Source organism: Halictus rubicundus, chromosome 10 (genome assembly GCF_050948215.1).
Source record: "Halictus rubicundus isolate RS-2024b chromosome 10, iyHalRubi1_principal, whole genome shotgun sequence".
Taxonomy (NCBI): domain Eukaryota; kingdom Metazoa; phylum Arthropoda; class Insecta; order Hymenoptera; family Halictidae; genus Halictus; species Halictus rubicundus.
The window spans coordinates 6,070,972-6,086,382 of record NC_135158.1 but is presented as its reverse complement, the minus strand read 5'-3'; the positions used below and the strand labels follow the sequence as shown (position 1 = coordinate 6,086,382).

At 42.6% G+C, this 15,411-nt stretch overlaps 1 protein-coding gene across 2 annotated transcripts in view; it reads right to left on the bottom strand.

The window, feature by feature from the left end:
- Window positions 1-15,411, bottom strand: part of Drpr (multiple EGF like domains draper) — a 27,742-nt gene extending 12,331 nt beyond the window's left edge. For both annotated transcript variants that reach the window (XM_076794300.1, XM_076794301.1), the window contains exon 1: window positions 15,255-15,411. The gene's annotated coding sequence lies outside the window, so the exon portion shown is untranslated. The remainder of the gene's footprint in view (window positions 1-15,254) is intronic.

Here is a 15,411-nt window from a genome sequence, read left to right as displayed (position 1 = left end):
GGAGCACGCGAACCACAAGTCCCTTCAATGTATTATTTCTAGATCGTCAGAGTCCTTAGAGAAATAAGGAAATGTCTGCCTTGAAATTTTTTATTTTGCACAGTAGTTGCAAAAGTAGCAGAACACGAGGAAGAATAGAAAATTGGAACAAGGATAGAAGCAGGCGAAGGAAGCAGAGCCGGGAACACTCTGCTTTCTGCTTTTCAGTGGCTGCGTGCTATTCGACAAATGGATTCTGGCGATATTTCCTCGGATGTGAACCTACGCGTTCGCAATACCGTTCCCTGTAGCAGGAACGGGTCGCAGGAGTGTAGTGTACATGACCCTTTCTGGATCCCCTTTTTCGTCCCTGCATTCCTTGCTACTGGGATACGGGCCTCAGCAGCACCGTTATCCGTTGTACGTGTTAATTCGTGCGTGTGCCCCACTCGTCTGGTTTTTCTACAACTCGGACCATTAGAGGAGGGCTTCTGCTCGCGTGTCGCACGTATAGGAGACTTGTCTGGCTCTAGATGATCATTACCGCTCACCTCCGCTCCGATCTTGCGAAACGCAATGGCGTAGGCGTGTCGTTTGCTCGATCTGTCCCTGCGCTTAACGCGATCGACGTGCCCCACTGCAAAAGATTCGAAAAATTGGTCCCTCCGATTCGATTGCGTTCAGACATACCCCGCCAGTCGCATAATCGATGGCGCACACTTTAACACTAGGTTTACTGGACCCGTCAAAATGACGGGTTCTAATATTTTTAATTTACGATTATTGAGATTGTGAAGATCCATCTACGCGGAATTACTCAACAAACTTATTTCCTTGGGTATATATTATTTAAAAAATGGCTGGAAACTTGGCTAGACACGCTCTTCTTATTTTTATAAAGTAATGTAAAATACTCACTTTTAATGCTCCGTAAACCTAGTGTTAAACACGGAACAGACTTACATGTAAAATTGAATCGACTGCGCTCTCTCTCTCTCTCTCTCTCGATTAACGTGGACCAGTAACGAGACCGATCTCAATCGATCGGAGGAAGCTCCCTCGATCGCGACGCCCGCAATAACATGTAACGCGCGATCGGCGTCAAATGTAAATCATCGATCGTAAGAGCTTGGCCACGCAAATGACGCGTTAATTCGATAAAAGGCTGCGTATCGGGCCATTAAACGCGATTAATCATTCGGCGGCGTCTGCAGATTATGCCGCATGCAGGAACTGTTCACCAAGATTCTCTGAGTCAGTGTTCGCGAGCCAGAGTCACGTTTTTGCCACCGAATGAATCGAGATACTATGAATCATGTCCAAGCATTTGTAAATCGCGGATCGAATGACTCGCGCGACCGGAAGTGGCACAAGCGTCGTCCCGACGGGAGAGTTCGCGGAGATTGTATTATCGCGGCGATTAGGATAATCCCATGGCCGGCCGGGAGAGATTTTATATCGACGCGCAGCTCGGGACGGGGTTGTCGTCGTGAATTATCTTGCGATAAACGAATATTTCTCCGCGCGGTGCTGGACACAAAGTCTTCATAACATAATCGAACACGCTGCGGAGTTAATAGTGGAGCAATCGGTTTGATACCGTAGTAAACATAGTTATCGAAATGCGTTCGAACAATGCGTAATTTCAAGTGCGCGATAGGAGATCGTACTCTTGACTGTGCACGTGTGGATCACGAACGATGTCGCGCAAATATCATTACTAGACTGCGGATCTTTATGCAAAATAAAAAAAGGTTTGCATCGATTGCAAGACGCAGGAGCGAAATATAAAATTATTTCTTCTTCTAATTATTTTGTTAAGTTGAAATCTGTTTAATACGTCCACTGCTTTAAATTGTGTTTACTCATTTTTGTCGCAAATGCATAAAATCCGCAGTCTAATTATTACTGTTAATAATTGCTGCAGTATGCAAGTACTCCCCACGGGTTTCCGTAGATGCACACTTATGCGCAGAGATCAATATTCTAATGAGAAAGTTTTCTTCGAACAACTCGAGAATTTGTAAATTCCGGCAAAAATTGAAAATTATATTCAGCAAGTTGAATTGTAAAGCGAATGAGAGATATCTCTTTTCTGATATACTTTATGCTTTGAAAATACGTATAATTAACCCTTTGCACTCGAGTGGTGACTCTGATGCACCACTAGAAATTGTTGTGGCATTATTTCAAAGAAATTACAAAAAATATTACAAAATATTTGTTACATTACAAAATTTCTATTTAATAGATTACTAAACATTTAATTACTATATGTGATAATCGGATTAGTTTCGTATGAATAAAATGAAAATATTCCAAGACGGAAGAAAAATTTAGTTTTAGAATGAAAATAGCACCGAGTGCAAAGGGTTAATATAGGCACAGTAATTGGTTCCCCCGCAGTAATTGGATCCCCAGTTCCAATTATCCAAGTTATGTTAATTTAAACACAACGGAGACGCCCAAAACGATGCTTAGTCTTTCGAAACACTGATGTACGTCGGCCACGCGTACGTTTCAAGTTTAGTGACCGTTCGTGAATACGTCGGGCACAGAAACCACCCGGAAGAGTTAATTCAACGCGTTCTCTACGATACGTCTATTTATCAGGAGAAATGGAACGACCTGTTCGGGCACATGTAACCGATCAGAGGAACCTGAAATACACGCACGCTATCCAAATGGGCCATATTGAATTCGCAGACGCCGATTTGACCGACAAGAGCTCGCCGTAAACCAATTTGACCGACAGCCTGGACCCGCATGATAGCCGTGAACAACGATGGTGTCTTCTCGATGGTTATTATCACCGCGATTAAAAAGATTGTCTCTGTTTACACATACATTTTTTATCGCTACGCAGGTTTGATAATTCCCATATGTCATAACCCCAGTGTCAATAGTCAACCTGTTCTTCGGATAATTTTATACCGACTTGAATTTGTATGGAAAAATGTGCTGAAGGTTCTGAGCGTGGAAATTTGTGGAACACCTAATTTAAGTCAATCTTAATCAATTATTTGATAATAATGATTGGTAGACTGTGGATTCTGAAATAAAAATTGATTGCGTTAATTGCAATGTATTAGAACCAATATTCGTTTCTTTTTCTTCTAATAATTGTAATAGGCTGCTCAATTGTCCTATAGGTACAACAGGGTAAGGGACCCAATTACCGTATATTAATTATTTTTAAAGCATAATGCATATTTAAAAAATTGAATATCATTTTTAATATTCGTTATGCTTTAAAAATAAGTATAATTAATCTAGGCACTGTAATTGGCATCCCTACAGTAATTGAATCCCTTCCCCAATAGTATAAAATTCTTCGTACCCATATCAAAATATATTCTTGATGGTTAAAAAACTGTCGTTGAGCATCGTTCGAAACAGTTCTGATAATGTGCTGGACGTGCTGAGACAATGAGGCATCGATTGCAATCGCGTAAAAGAATGCGTCGGGTATGCAACAACACACATGAATGACTGTACAAAGGGAAAGGCGATGAGCAAAAGTTTACATTTCAAGTATTCGTAGAAATCTTTTGTTTGAACTCCGTCGATCAGGAAAAAAAGAAGAAAAAGAAAACGTCTCTTCAACGAAATATTTAACATTGATTAACTGTCACTTTAATTTCAATAACCGAACAATCTAAACCGTAAACTATTCTAATATTTAAATAATTCTCTCTCGTTTAAGATCACTTCACACCTTCGCAGATGATTATTTCTCTTGTCCTTCGCAGCAATGTAAAAGTTTTTTCTCGAACAATTCTCGGACAAACAATGGCAATTCCAACGAAGCTGAAACTCGCAATACTTTCACCGTTTTAATTGTTTTAGTAACAAACGATTCGGTGCAATGTTCGTAAACGTTTTTCTGGAAGAATTCTCGAACGAACAACGGTATTTTCAACGAAGCTGAAATTCACAATATTTTCACCGTTTCGACTATTTCAATGACAAACGATTCGGAGCAATGTTCGCTTTGAAAGATCGTTAACGATGACTGAAACGGACTTTTCACGAGAAAGCTGACAAAGGACGCCTCCGGCGAGTCACAGGGCGTCATTAAACGCACGTTAATGAATGTAAACCCGGGCCCGGCCTCTATGTAAAGAGCAATGCGTATTCCGCGTGCAAACGAACAGGGAAGGATGGTATGCGCGTCGTTTCTGGAAACGTATTCCGTGCACGCGCTTAACGATCAACGATCGTAAAAATAATGAATAACGAGTACGGACATTCGTGAGCCGATCGTATGATTTAGTTGTCTGTCCGATGTCGACGAAAGAAACGCGTTTTAACAACTCCGAACGTACACCGCCGCGTTGAAAGTCACACTTTACACGACACTGCGATTGAAAAATAATTCGGAACAGTTTATAATTTCTATTACAATAGTTCCGGAGTTCAAAGATCGAAGACGGCTCTCCGAGTCTGACTGAAGACCCGCAAGAAACGTGGACAGACCAGACACGTGAGCCCGTTATTCACCGTGTCCGAGAATAGAGTAAAAGATTGTATAACCCTCGAGACTCGGTGAATGGAGGAGACTTCATAATCGACGGTAAGTTGGTCACCCGGCGATTATTACATTCTGTCCGTCAATTAAACTGTATAATTAGGTGCAACGTCGCGGCAACTGGATGTTACGATCGATCGTCTGTTAAGCAAACCGAGACTTGCGTAACAACCACTCTTGCCGATTTAACGGCAAAACGCCTTAAGAACCATCTTTTGCAAGACGGTTCCACGCGATTCGCTTCCACGTGGAAAATTATTCTTCGAGAGAAGATCCATCCACAATATACAAAGATGTTATCCTCTGGGAACCGTCGTTCTCCAAAATGGCCGCCTGCAATGATGATGCAGGGACTTGCGCGTCTCCGTATTCAACTCTGTTACAATTACATAGAATTTGGTAATACATCTTTTTGAAGTTTTTCTGTTTAAAGGGTGACGAATGTTCAATAAAAAACGGAATAATAAGAATTATTCGATTATAACGGAATTATTATTATTATTTTGTTCGGAATTATTCGATTTTAACCTAAAAAAAGTAGAGGGAATTGTTTATTCCTGGTATGAGTCATTAGCTGACAACATTCCCAGTCGAAACAGGAATTGTTTTGCATGTATTAATACGTCTGCTTGAAATTGCTAATGTATTCGAGAAAACGAAGCAGATTCATAAACCCGACACGTCGGGGAACAAAGCTTTCCTCGATTTCATCCTTTCTGGATCGTAAAAGAATCCTCAAGGACGTATGAATATAGTATCTAGTAACATTGGTTAAAGTTATGTGCTTGTAAGAAGGACAAAATTCCCATTCTACTGTAAACGAGCTACACGTGACAAAGATGAGCTGTAATTTAAGACAATAACGGCATTGGAAGGATTTTAAAATACTGTTATGTTATCTTCAACCTACCGAACATATCAAGGAAGAAGATAAATTTCCTTTTCGCTCTATTTTGTCGCAATTCGGGTAGAAAACTTTGCGATGCTAAATAGATAAAATTGCTGATGAAATTAATAGAATCTTACCGACGCTCAAGAAAATGGGCGTTTAGGCGCGTCGTGCGACGGAGCTTGCGGAATAATCACAGTTGCGGAGAGTCCTAACGCCGACACGTGTGAACCCGAGTAATCCTGTTAAGTCGCGCGCGCAAAAAAAAAGGATCACCGCACGCAAAACAGAACTGCACGCGCAAACCGACGGCCACGAGAGAGATGGAGAGAGAGAGAGAGAGAGAGAGAGAGAGAGAGAGAGAGAGAGAGAGAGAGAGAGAGAGAGAGAGAGAGAGAGAGAGAGAGAGAGACAGAGAGAGAGAGAGAAGATGGGGTCGGACCCCATCGAGTTCGACCTAAAAGGGAGTTAATTCGTTTAGGGAACCGGGGAGGGCACGGGGTAGAGAAGCTGCAACCAGGGTTGCAGGACGCGCATGTGTACAAAGCACACGAGAACACGCAGTCACATGAGTCACAGGATGTGGGGCGAGAGAGTTTCGCGATAAAACGCGCCGTCCAAGTTATCGGCTGTCTCGGGATGCGCATCATTCGACTGTCGCCCAGCATTGTCGGTTTCGAACAAAAGCACCCGCGACAAAGGATCCAGCGCTCGGGTGCAGCGACGAGCGCACACACACGCGGAAATATTAATTCCGAAAGCGGGCCGCGAAATAAGCAGAAACTACCCTTGGGAAGCTACAACCGCTTCGAATCGGTGTGAAAGTTAGGTTTCCTGTCGATTTTTCATTATTCGATCGCGTACGTTTATGGGTAAAATTTTCCTTTTCAGAGACCTTCGAGGGAACACCGTGCCCTCGTTTTCCTGAAACGGTATTATCACTAGATTTACGGGACCCGTCAAAGTGACGGATTCTAATATTTTTAATTCACGATTATTGAGATTGCAAACATGGATCCGTGAGGAGTTATTTAACAAATTGGATTTCTCTAGGTATATATTATTTAAAAAATGGCTACAGATTTTGATAGATATATTCATGTTATATTCACAAGGAAATGTAAAATAGTCATTATTAGTGCTCCGTAAAGCTAGTGTTATATTACAGCTCGCACAACTTTCGGTTTACCCTCCCGTTTATCTCCCGAAAGACGGTCTCGTCAACGGCGAACCGTAAGTAGTTAATAGTACAAAGATAAGCAGAGTTATGGTGTATCCCCTTTATCTTTCCCTAACAAGCGGCGAGACAGCGATAAGATAAGAATCGATAATATTTTAAGGTTACGGTTCATCGACCAAAATTAAATGTCTGTTTCGTCTCGCGGAGCCTCCAGTGTATCGTTTCACGGTGGGAAAGTTTTGAAAATGAAACGTCGTTTCACGGCCGGATATGTTCGGCTGATTATGCTGGATAAGAACCGCCGGGGGTAAGTGGATAATATTGGGGAAGTTAACTTTCGAAAGGGAGAGGACAACCGGCGCGCGCATTTCTACAGGAAGCAACTGCGAAACCTGTTTAGTTACAGTTATTCTTTCGGGCCGGGATTATTTATCGTGAATGTAGAAATTCACGGTGACATAAGCGGGCATGGGCGTGCTCCACGGTACATCGGGCCCGCGCCGCCGGTGTGTTTTCCCATGCCCGTGCAATTCGCCGATCTAATGAAAGAAAAATGATTACACCGTCAGAAAAATGACACGGCTGCACGGGCCGTCCAGTTTTGCGTCAGCCGGGTGCGGGCTTTCACTTCTCTGGCCCTCGGTCCGTTTCGGTTATGTAAGGAAAATCATGCTGGAAGCCTGGTGATTATTCGGTGGGTAAGTTCGACTTCTATTTGAAACGGACTCGCGATACCGAACGCTTTCGAATAGCCGCAATTTTATCGTGTGGCAAGCGATGCACGTAAGACGAGTCCGGCTAATATCGGATTACACGATGCACGGAGTCTTTTAGCCGGTCGAATGGCTGCGCATTTATTACGGCAATATGTGCGTCCACCTTTCGTCGTTCTGTCACTGATCACAGGAATTACAAAATCTATAAGTACATTACAGTCGAGCGAAGAGGTATTCGAATTAACTATTAAATTCTGATAATTTCGTGAAGAAATTATCGTGCCGCAATCAATTTGCGCGCAGCTTCAAGCTGGAAGCCTCCAGTCTCGCAATCCGTCGGTTATTTCGCTCTAAGATTCTTTCCCAGTATGTAGCGGCCGAGAAACTGAGAACCCTATTTTCCCTTTAAAAAATGCTGCAACCTCAACGTCTCGAAAAACTGTGCAAAATTTTTTCCGCGACTGAAACCACCACAGATTTGAAGATTGAAGCTTCCCCTTTACAACGACACCCTGAAAATTGATGCACGATTTTTTTTTTAAGTCTGAGCACATTTCGACGGTGAAACCGAGCGTATACTCGAAACGATCGCGTTTCACGGGAAATCGAAAACGCTCGGGAGGGGAGACTGCCATGAAACGCTCAAGGTCAGAGCGTTGTTCTATTTTTCTTAATTAACCAACTGGCTGGTTGTTGTGAGGCGAACGGTAGTCAGACGGGTTCAACGAGCGGTAAATGGGAGGTCATTCAAGGCCACGGAAGGTAGTGAATTAATCCTTTGACCAGTAGCTTCTCCGTCGAGCACAAAGCGCGTCGCTCGAATCAACGAACAATAATTAATTAGCCACTGGTTTCGGCATAATGGGACGGTGGAAATGATTTTCGCGTCTCCGCCATCGGCGGACATGTTCCTTTGTCCGTGTCCGCGGCCGATTGTTCCTCTATGTATTCTTTTTTCCTCTCTCTCCGTCGTATGATTATTCCTCGGACAAGAAGCGTGTGAGCTGTCCCGTGCACGGGTCGACGGGAACTTTTGTGTTCTGCTCATTGTTTAAGATCTCGAAGGCGAGGGGGTCATTCCCGTTTTCATCGATAAAAGAATGGTCGCGAAGGTATAGAAAGGAAAACGCCCGAGGACGCGACCGTTGATGGAAGACCAGAGAAGGGCGGCGTGCAGTTGGATTCATTTCGCGATTGTTCGCATTTCTCCTTTTTGCCTCCCCCGGTATGCCACCCTTGTCGCGAAAGTCCGAACTGAGAACCTAAGCGGGGAGCTTTAGGGCTGTGCGAGAGTCCGAAAATGTTTCTGATGACCAGGACCGGGTTGGGAAAAGGATGTTAACAATTTTAGGATTCTCGAATATTTGGGGATTCTCAAATATCCTTGAATTCCCGAGAATAATCCCGAATGATCCCTAAAATTCTCGGTGATCCCGAGAAGTATCGGCCCGTCCCGACCCGAAATTTTCGCACACCCCAGCTCCCTTGAAATCGTCAAATATTCTGGAAAAATTGAAATCGTCAAATATCCTGAATCCTTCGTAATTGAAAGATCCTTGGATCGACTTTCTTCCGCGAACTGGATGAGTCCGCGGATAATTATTCGCGGGAACACGTCGCCGGTGACGCGACGCGGCAGTTTAGTCTCGGAACGGAATTACGGAAGACAAATACTACGATGCCAGCGTCTAATTAACTTATTGTGTTCGCCAGTAGCGTGTTCATAGCAGCCCGGTGGTTCTTACCGTTCCGGCTGCACAGTCTGTTCTTCTGTCGCAACCCACCGAGAACCATTGTCTACCCTAACTCGAATGATTCGGATCGAGCGTTTGCGCGCTGCGTACGATGCGTATACTGTTAAATCTCTTGCAAAAAAAATCTCTAATTAGCTCGTTGTGTTCGTTAGTCGTCTGTCTATGTGTGGCGGTACAGTGATTCCTGCCATTCATACCGTGTCTTCTTGTAAGAAGCATTGTAGGCAACGTGTACTCCGTGGCTCGAACCAGCCGCGTTGCTAAGGTTGTGTACTATGTTACAAAGAATATTATCTAATCCGGATTAATTAACTTCATAAGTTTGTAGACAATGTGAGAACACGTGAACAATTTCTCGCGTATTAATTAGATCGGCTACAGAGTCTCCGCGCTCTTCTTTTCCGTTTATTGATGATATTATTCGCAAGAATACTTGTTAGAGCAAAGTTAGAGCCAGACGCTTTCTGATGACAAGACGTTCTTGAATAGGGTAGACAACATTATAATATGTCTATGCAGTTGCTGTACCTTGGACAATTTTTATCTCGTCAGTATAATCATCACTTTCACCAGTTTTGATCGGAGGTTTTTGATATTCAGGAATTAAATGACGATCTTGATACTTTAGGTCAAAATGGACCCAGGTCCCGCCGTTAAACAGTCAATTCATGTTCTCACTGAGTTCTGGATCTACACATGATCTAAACCAGAACTGCTCAACTAGTGTTCCTTCTCGAGAATTCTTCCTCGAGAATTTCTCGAGAAATTTTATAATTGATTATTTCTCATTTCTCGAGAAATTCCGGTATTTCTCGAGAAATTTAAATCTAGGAAAATTCTTATGAATCTCATTTATTTTATAACATATTTTCGGAAATGAATTTTCAGTGAACTCAAATTGCATATTACTAATCAATCGCGTACGTATAAGCATGTCTACAGGCAGCATATCAATGCCTACGTATGCATGTTTGCAATGTGAAAATTTATAACAATTGTTGCGAATGCATGTCGATGTGAAGTAATGCACACCCAAAAGGACACCGAATCTTCAGCAACTTTTGGATGTTCTGTAAACGATAAAGCCAACATCCACTCAAAATAAAAGAAATTTTTCTACGGTTACAGATTTTGTTACAAAAAAAAGAAGTAGATTGTCTGATTCTACATTAGACACATTATGCTTCTTAAGAAGTCATTGCAAAACAAAAGCGTAATGTTTCACTTTATAAAAGTTTGGTTTTAAATAGATAAATTTATCGGTTATATTTAGCGTCTATTTTTTCCTTGTTTTTAAAGTTATGTACATATTGAACAGGAATAAACACTGAGTTAAAGTATTTTGCCCTTTCGATAAATATTATTAACGATATTCCAAATATTATAAGTTTCCCAATATTTTTTCATTTCATTAAAAATTCTCGAGAATTTTCGAGAAATATAGTCTTATTTCTCATATCTCGAGAAATGAAAAATGTTGAGAAATCAGGAACACTATGCTCAACGTGCCTATTAGGGGGCAAGGGCGCCCACCGATGCCCGTGGGCACAGCTACGGGCAAGTAGCGGAGTGGGGGTAAGCCGCAGCCCAACTGTAGCTGTGGCCACGTAACTGTGACAATGCGTGTGTCAAACACATGCAGCCTTGTCCGAAGGGACGTGGCTTCGTGCCCGCCCTTCTGGGGGCCCTTACGGGCAAACGGTGCAATCGGCAAAGGGCCATTTGGCGCGCAGACGAACGGCTCGATTCGAAAAGCGTCTTTCGTTTCTCCGTGCGATCGCAAAGCCTCTTGAAACATTTAGTGCCTACGCGTTTGCACCGAATCGTGTCACCTACTTTTCGCTCAGTTAATCGACTGATACTGTTGTATGCTCGTCGCTGCAAAGGAAATATCTGGGTCAACGGTGTGCATAAGCTGCGTACTGTGCGCGTGCCTCTAGCGAAAAGAAATTGAAAGGCTTTTGCATTCTTCGAGGGTAACGAGGAATCGTTTGACTCTCTGTGTGTGTTCGAGAGAGAGAGAGAGAGAGAGAGAGAGAGAGAGAGAGAGAGAGACGTCAGTTTCTAGATAGGCTGCACGCGAACCGCACGGAAATAGTAGATGGATCGATGATGAAACGCAGCAACAAGCTGCAACAAGGCTGCACGGAGATGTGCATCGCACCAGAATATGCATTCGTTGCGGTCAAGGATTTTTTTTCTGATAACGAGCAGCACCGGCTGCTGGGAGAGCCAAGTTATCCGAGCATCGCAACCGCGGCCGCGACATTGCAAGTGTCTATCGAAACCGTTCCCCGATACAATCTCAACACGCAAACACGGTCGCGCAAACGGGAACGTTATCATGTTTAAACGCCGTCTACCAACGCGTAAAAACTATACAATAAAGCCCGTCTGGGAGCTTAAGGTCCCTCGTGTAACGACAGTGCGAACAAGTGATTTTTAAGATTTTTTTTTTCAGAATAACCATTGGACATATGGAAATACGCCTTCGCGGGATGTAAACAGATAGTCTTGAAGTATCACTGTATTTTTTTTTTAAATTAAATACTTCTAGTTACTTATTGTATAATATAGAAGACTGCTGAACAGATGACGGACACTTTATGCTGCGATTGAACCTATTTTGCAAAAAGAATACGAAAAGTTGGAGAAGTTGTGGGGTTCGAGAAAATATTATAAATAAAAAATCAAATCAGCTAGGAAAGTTTTGATTTTTTTAAACGCCCTCATAAGAGTATACCAGGGTAATACCAGAATTAGATTCTACAATCTCAAAGACCCGTAAAACCGTTCCGTTTCTAATTAATAGTGTGTAATTAATGGTAACACGAATTGTGACCAGCTTTTCCCGATTTTGACCCACTGCGCGTCGCTCGCGTAATTGGTATTACGCGCGCATTTGAAACGCGCCGTTAGATTCATATCTCTGCTACAAATTCGTGACCGCGCGGACAGAATGTTGCGCGACACTATTTTTATAGAGCATTTCCTGTCCTCTAATGAGCCGCGTCGAGAGGCGACTTCCTCATTTTTACTTATCGGGTGTCCATGGCCTGCCCGCTCCTTTGTGATGCGCAGACTTTTCTCGGACACGTCATTCGTTCGACTAACGTTTACTGCATCCCACGGAAATGTACAGTTTCAGATGCATCTCGAAGAAAACTCATCTTTCAGTGTAATCTTCGAGACCGCCATGACATTTTATTGCAAATGTAATTAAACTCCTGTATTCGTTACCAGACTGTGGGTCTTTATGCAATACGAATAGAATTATCTTTGACCACTTAATCATTTTGATAAATCGGAAATAATATGTTAATGTTCTTAGAGTCTTTGCTGTTTCGAATTGCACTTATTTTTGTCATAAATAGGCTGCGGATCTTTACGCAAGATAAAAATAGTTTGCATCCATTGCAGAAATTTCTTTCTTCCTTTACTGATATTAATAGGCTGAAACTAACACATTGATATTCTAAGCTTTATTATAAATCCATAAAATTCGCAGTCTAGTCGTAAATGTATAAAGTCCATAATGTATTCACTATCATTATTGTGCTCCATGAGATGAATGGGATCATTGAAACGTTTCAAGTCACTGCTCTGTTCCCTAATCTTCAGACCGAGCCTTTTAAATCTGCAGGGTGTCCGCGATCTTTCGCAGTTTCATTGTTCTCGCGATCTTTTAAACGTTCGTGTTTTTTTTTTTTAGATCTTTCAAATCCTTGTGACCTGATTAAATACGTTATTGCGATCCGATGGATCAATGCGATCGCTGAAACTCTAGTGTACGACGTTTGCAATGGGATTCGCGAAATTTTTTTGCGGTCGAACGGACGTCGCTGGTCGCCGCGCGAAATGCAAACGCGATATTAAACGTAATTAGATAGAACGACGCGTGGTGACTGGATTTTCCGAGAATGACGTGCGACATTTACGAAGAGGAACGATGTCGAGGATCGACAAGGCCGATTCGCAACGAGCCTCTGCTGGAATTCGTGCAAATTTCGCACGCGAACGTGTTGTCGTTCCGTGAAATTCGCGACGGTTTGCGTGCGCCGATATTCTCACGATCGGATGGACCTGTAATATCAATCTGCTGCACGTGAAGTATCGTTTTCACGAATGAAACTTTGATCGCACGCAATATACTTTCCAAATATCTTGCTAAACCTGTGGATTTCATACATTTACGGCAAAAATCATGTTTATCTACATTCCATGAAGACAGTTTTTGAAGTTTTCAACTCGGACCATTAGGCCAATTGAAAAGATAAAGCTCGTATAATCTAAAGTTGATATATTGCGCGAGGCGGGAAACATGCGGGTGAACGTGCTTTATAAATTGAAACAGTAAATGTGTATTTCAATTTATGTGGCTCGTATTGTACTTCGTTGATCCGGCCAGACTCATTGTTCCGTCGTGAAACGCCAAATATTCGAACCCCCTTACACCAGAGACAAGAATAATACGTTACAGTGATCGAGCTTGTATAACGGTACTCGAGTGATTCTTGCCGTTCGTTATTAGCCGCCATATGCGGCGTCGCTAGACCACAGGTCGCTAGAAGACTTGTGTCCCTACTCTAACTTCCCCTTCTACCACGCTATTTCCCACGCTTCCGCCGCGGTACGGTCACGTGACGCGTTCCGTCTCTGTCCTGCATGTGCCACAATGTCACCCGGTACTGGCAGAGAAACAGTAATTTTCCCCATATCTCCAGAAACCGGGGAACAAAATCTGCGAACGCGCAAAATTAGAACTAAATCGGTGACCCGAAGGACATGTACTCTCCTTGTCAAGTGAGACAAAACCGTCCCCACCATAACGCCCATTGTCCCCTCCCAGTAAGCGTGGGAGGTTGGTGGGAGAAGCAGGTGTTCGAGGGGCCCCTACCTTGCACATCACTGGCGTATGACGTTCTCGCAAAGGAAAAAGCTTCTCCAAAAATGTTCCAATTTTTTGGGACTCTATCTATGCTTGCAATCCATGTTCGTTTCGATTTTTTTCTTCGTGGTGCAGAACACAAGTGCGAAGTTTCTGTAAAGTCATATTTATAAGTCATAAGAAGTTTATATTTATATTTTGAAACCGACGTGCACGCTCTCTTCAGGCAATCCCAAAATGCTGCCTAATAAAAATTTTTCACTGGTATGGTATAATTTCTTTTTCAGCATTGGGAACAATAACTACAACTTAGTTACAGAAACCACGAGCTCGTTTCCCTTTCCTCATTTAACCACCGCCACTAACAAATTGAAAGTTACGTCGCTCGTTATGAAAGTGTAACAACGTATTTATAGCCCAAAAGGTTGCATTCGCTCGGGGACGAAACCAACAAAGTACCAATAAGTATTGTATTAGCAGCGGGGAAGGAAAACTGAACAACTTGTAAGACGACACCGACACGGTTCGATTTTAATGCAAATAAGCCGAAGATCGACCTTGATCGATAACAGAACCGAACGGAAATAATTAGCATAGAAAAACGCGTTTTTCTTTGTAACCGTCGTAAAACGCATCAGCGCAACTGGATCGAGAAAGATAAACGCATTCGGTTCACTTTATACGATCTATTTTTACCATTCGACGTTCAACCAGTTTGTATGGTTGGGAAAGGAGCGGTGAGAGTGGAAAACCTGTTGATCGATTATCTGAAATTTTACTGAAGGAACCGGTACAGGGCAAAACGTAGAACCATCCTCCAAGCGGTTATATCTCTTGCGCATATTGTTTTGAATACTAAATAAAGTAACGAGATCATTCGCTTCGCAAGTATGAATATAAACGATCGAATTTGGCGCTGTTTCAGAATGGTAACCGTGAAAACGCTGGCATTCGAAATAATGCGAGCCACGTAATTTGTAAAATAAGGATTTGATCTCGTTTTAATCAGTCCTGTCGCATCGAGATGCATCGTGTAAGTACATCATTCATTGCGGACGCTTCGATCGCAATGCCGTTCGATGCCAATGATCGTTCATCTTTTCATTCAGATTATTTTATTAATGAAATTTACACGACGTTATAGTTGATTAATGATGTTTTTGCAATCTGATATTTAATAAGTAGCTACTACAGAGTGAAAGTGAATAGACGATGACCAACGTTGGAAAACTCTCTGCAGCCTTGCAACAGAGTAACAGCATCCCGTTAGCCGAGAAGAGAAAAGTTCGCGGAATATATGTTGCTGATGGTACTCACTTTACAATTAACTTGTTCCGAAATAATCCGTAAGTGTGTAAACATGAACAGGTGAAATAAACAACAGAGAAAAGAAAACAACGATTAGCACGCGAACGATACACAACACGCAGCAACGCGCCGTCTTGCACACTGAACTAAAGTGTCCTGGAATTCT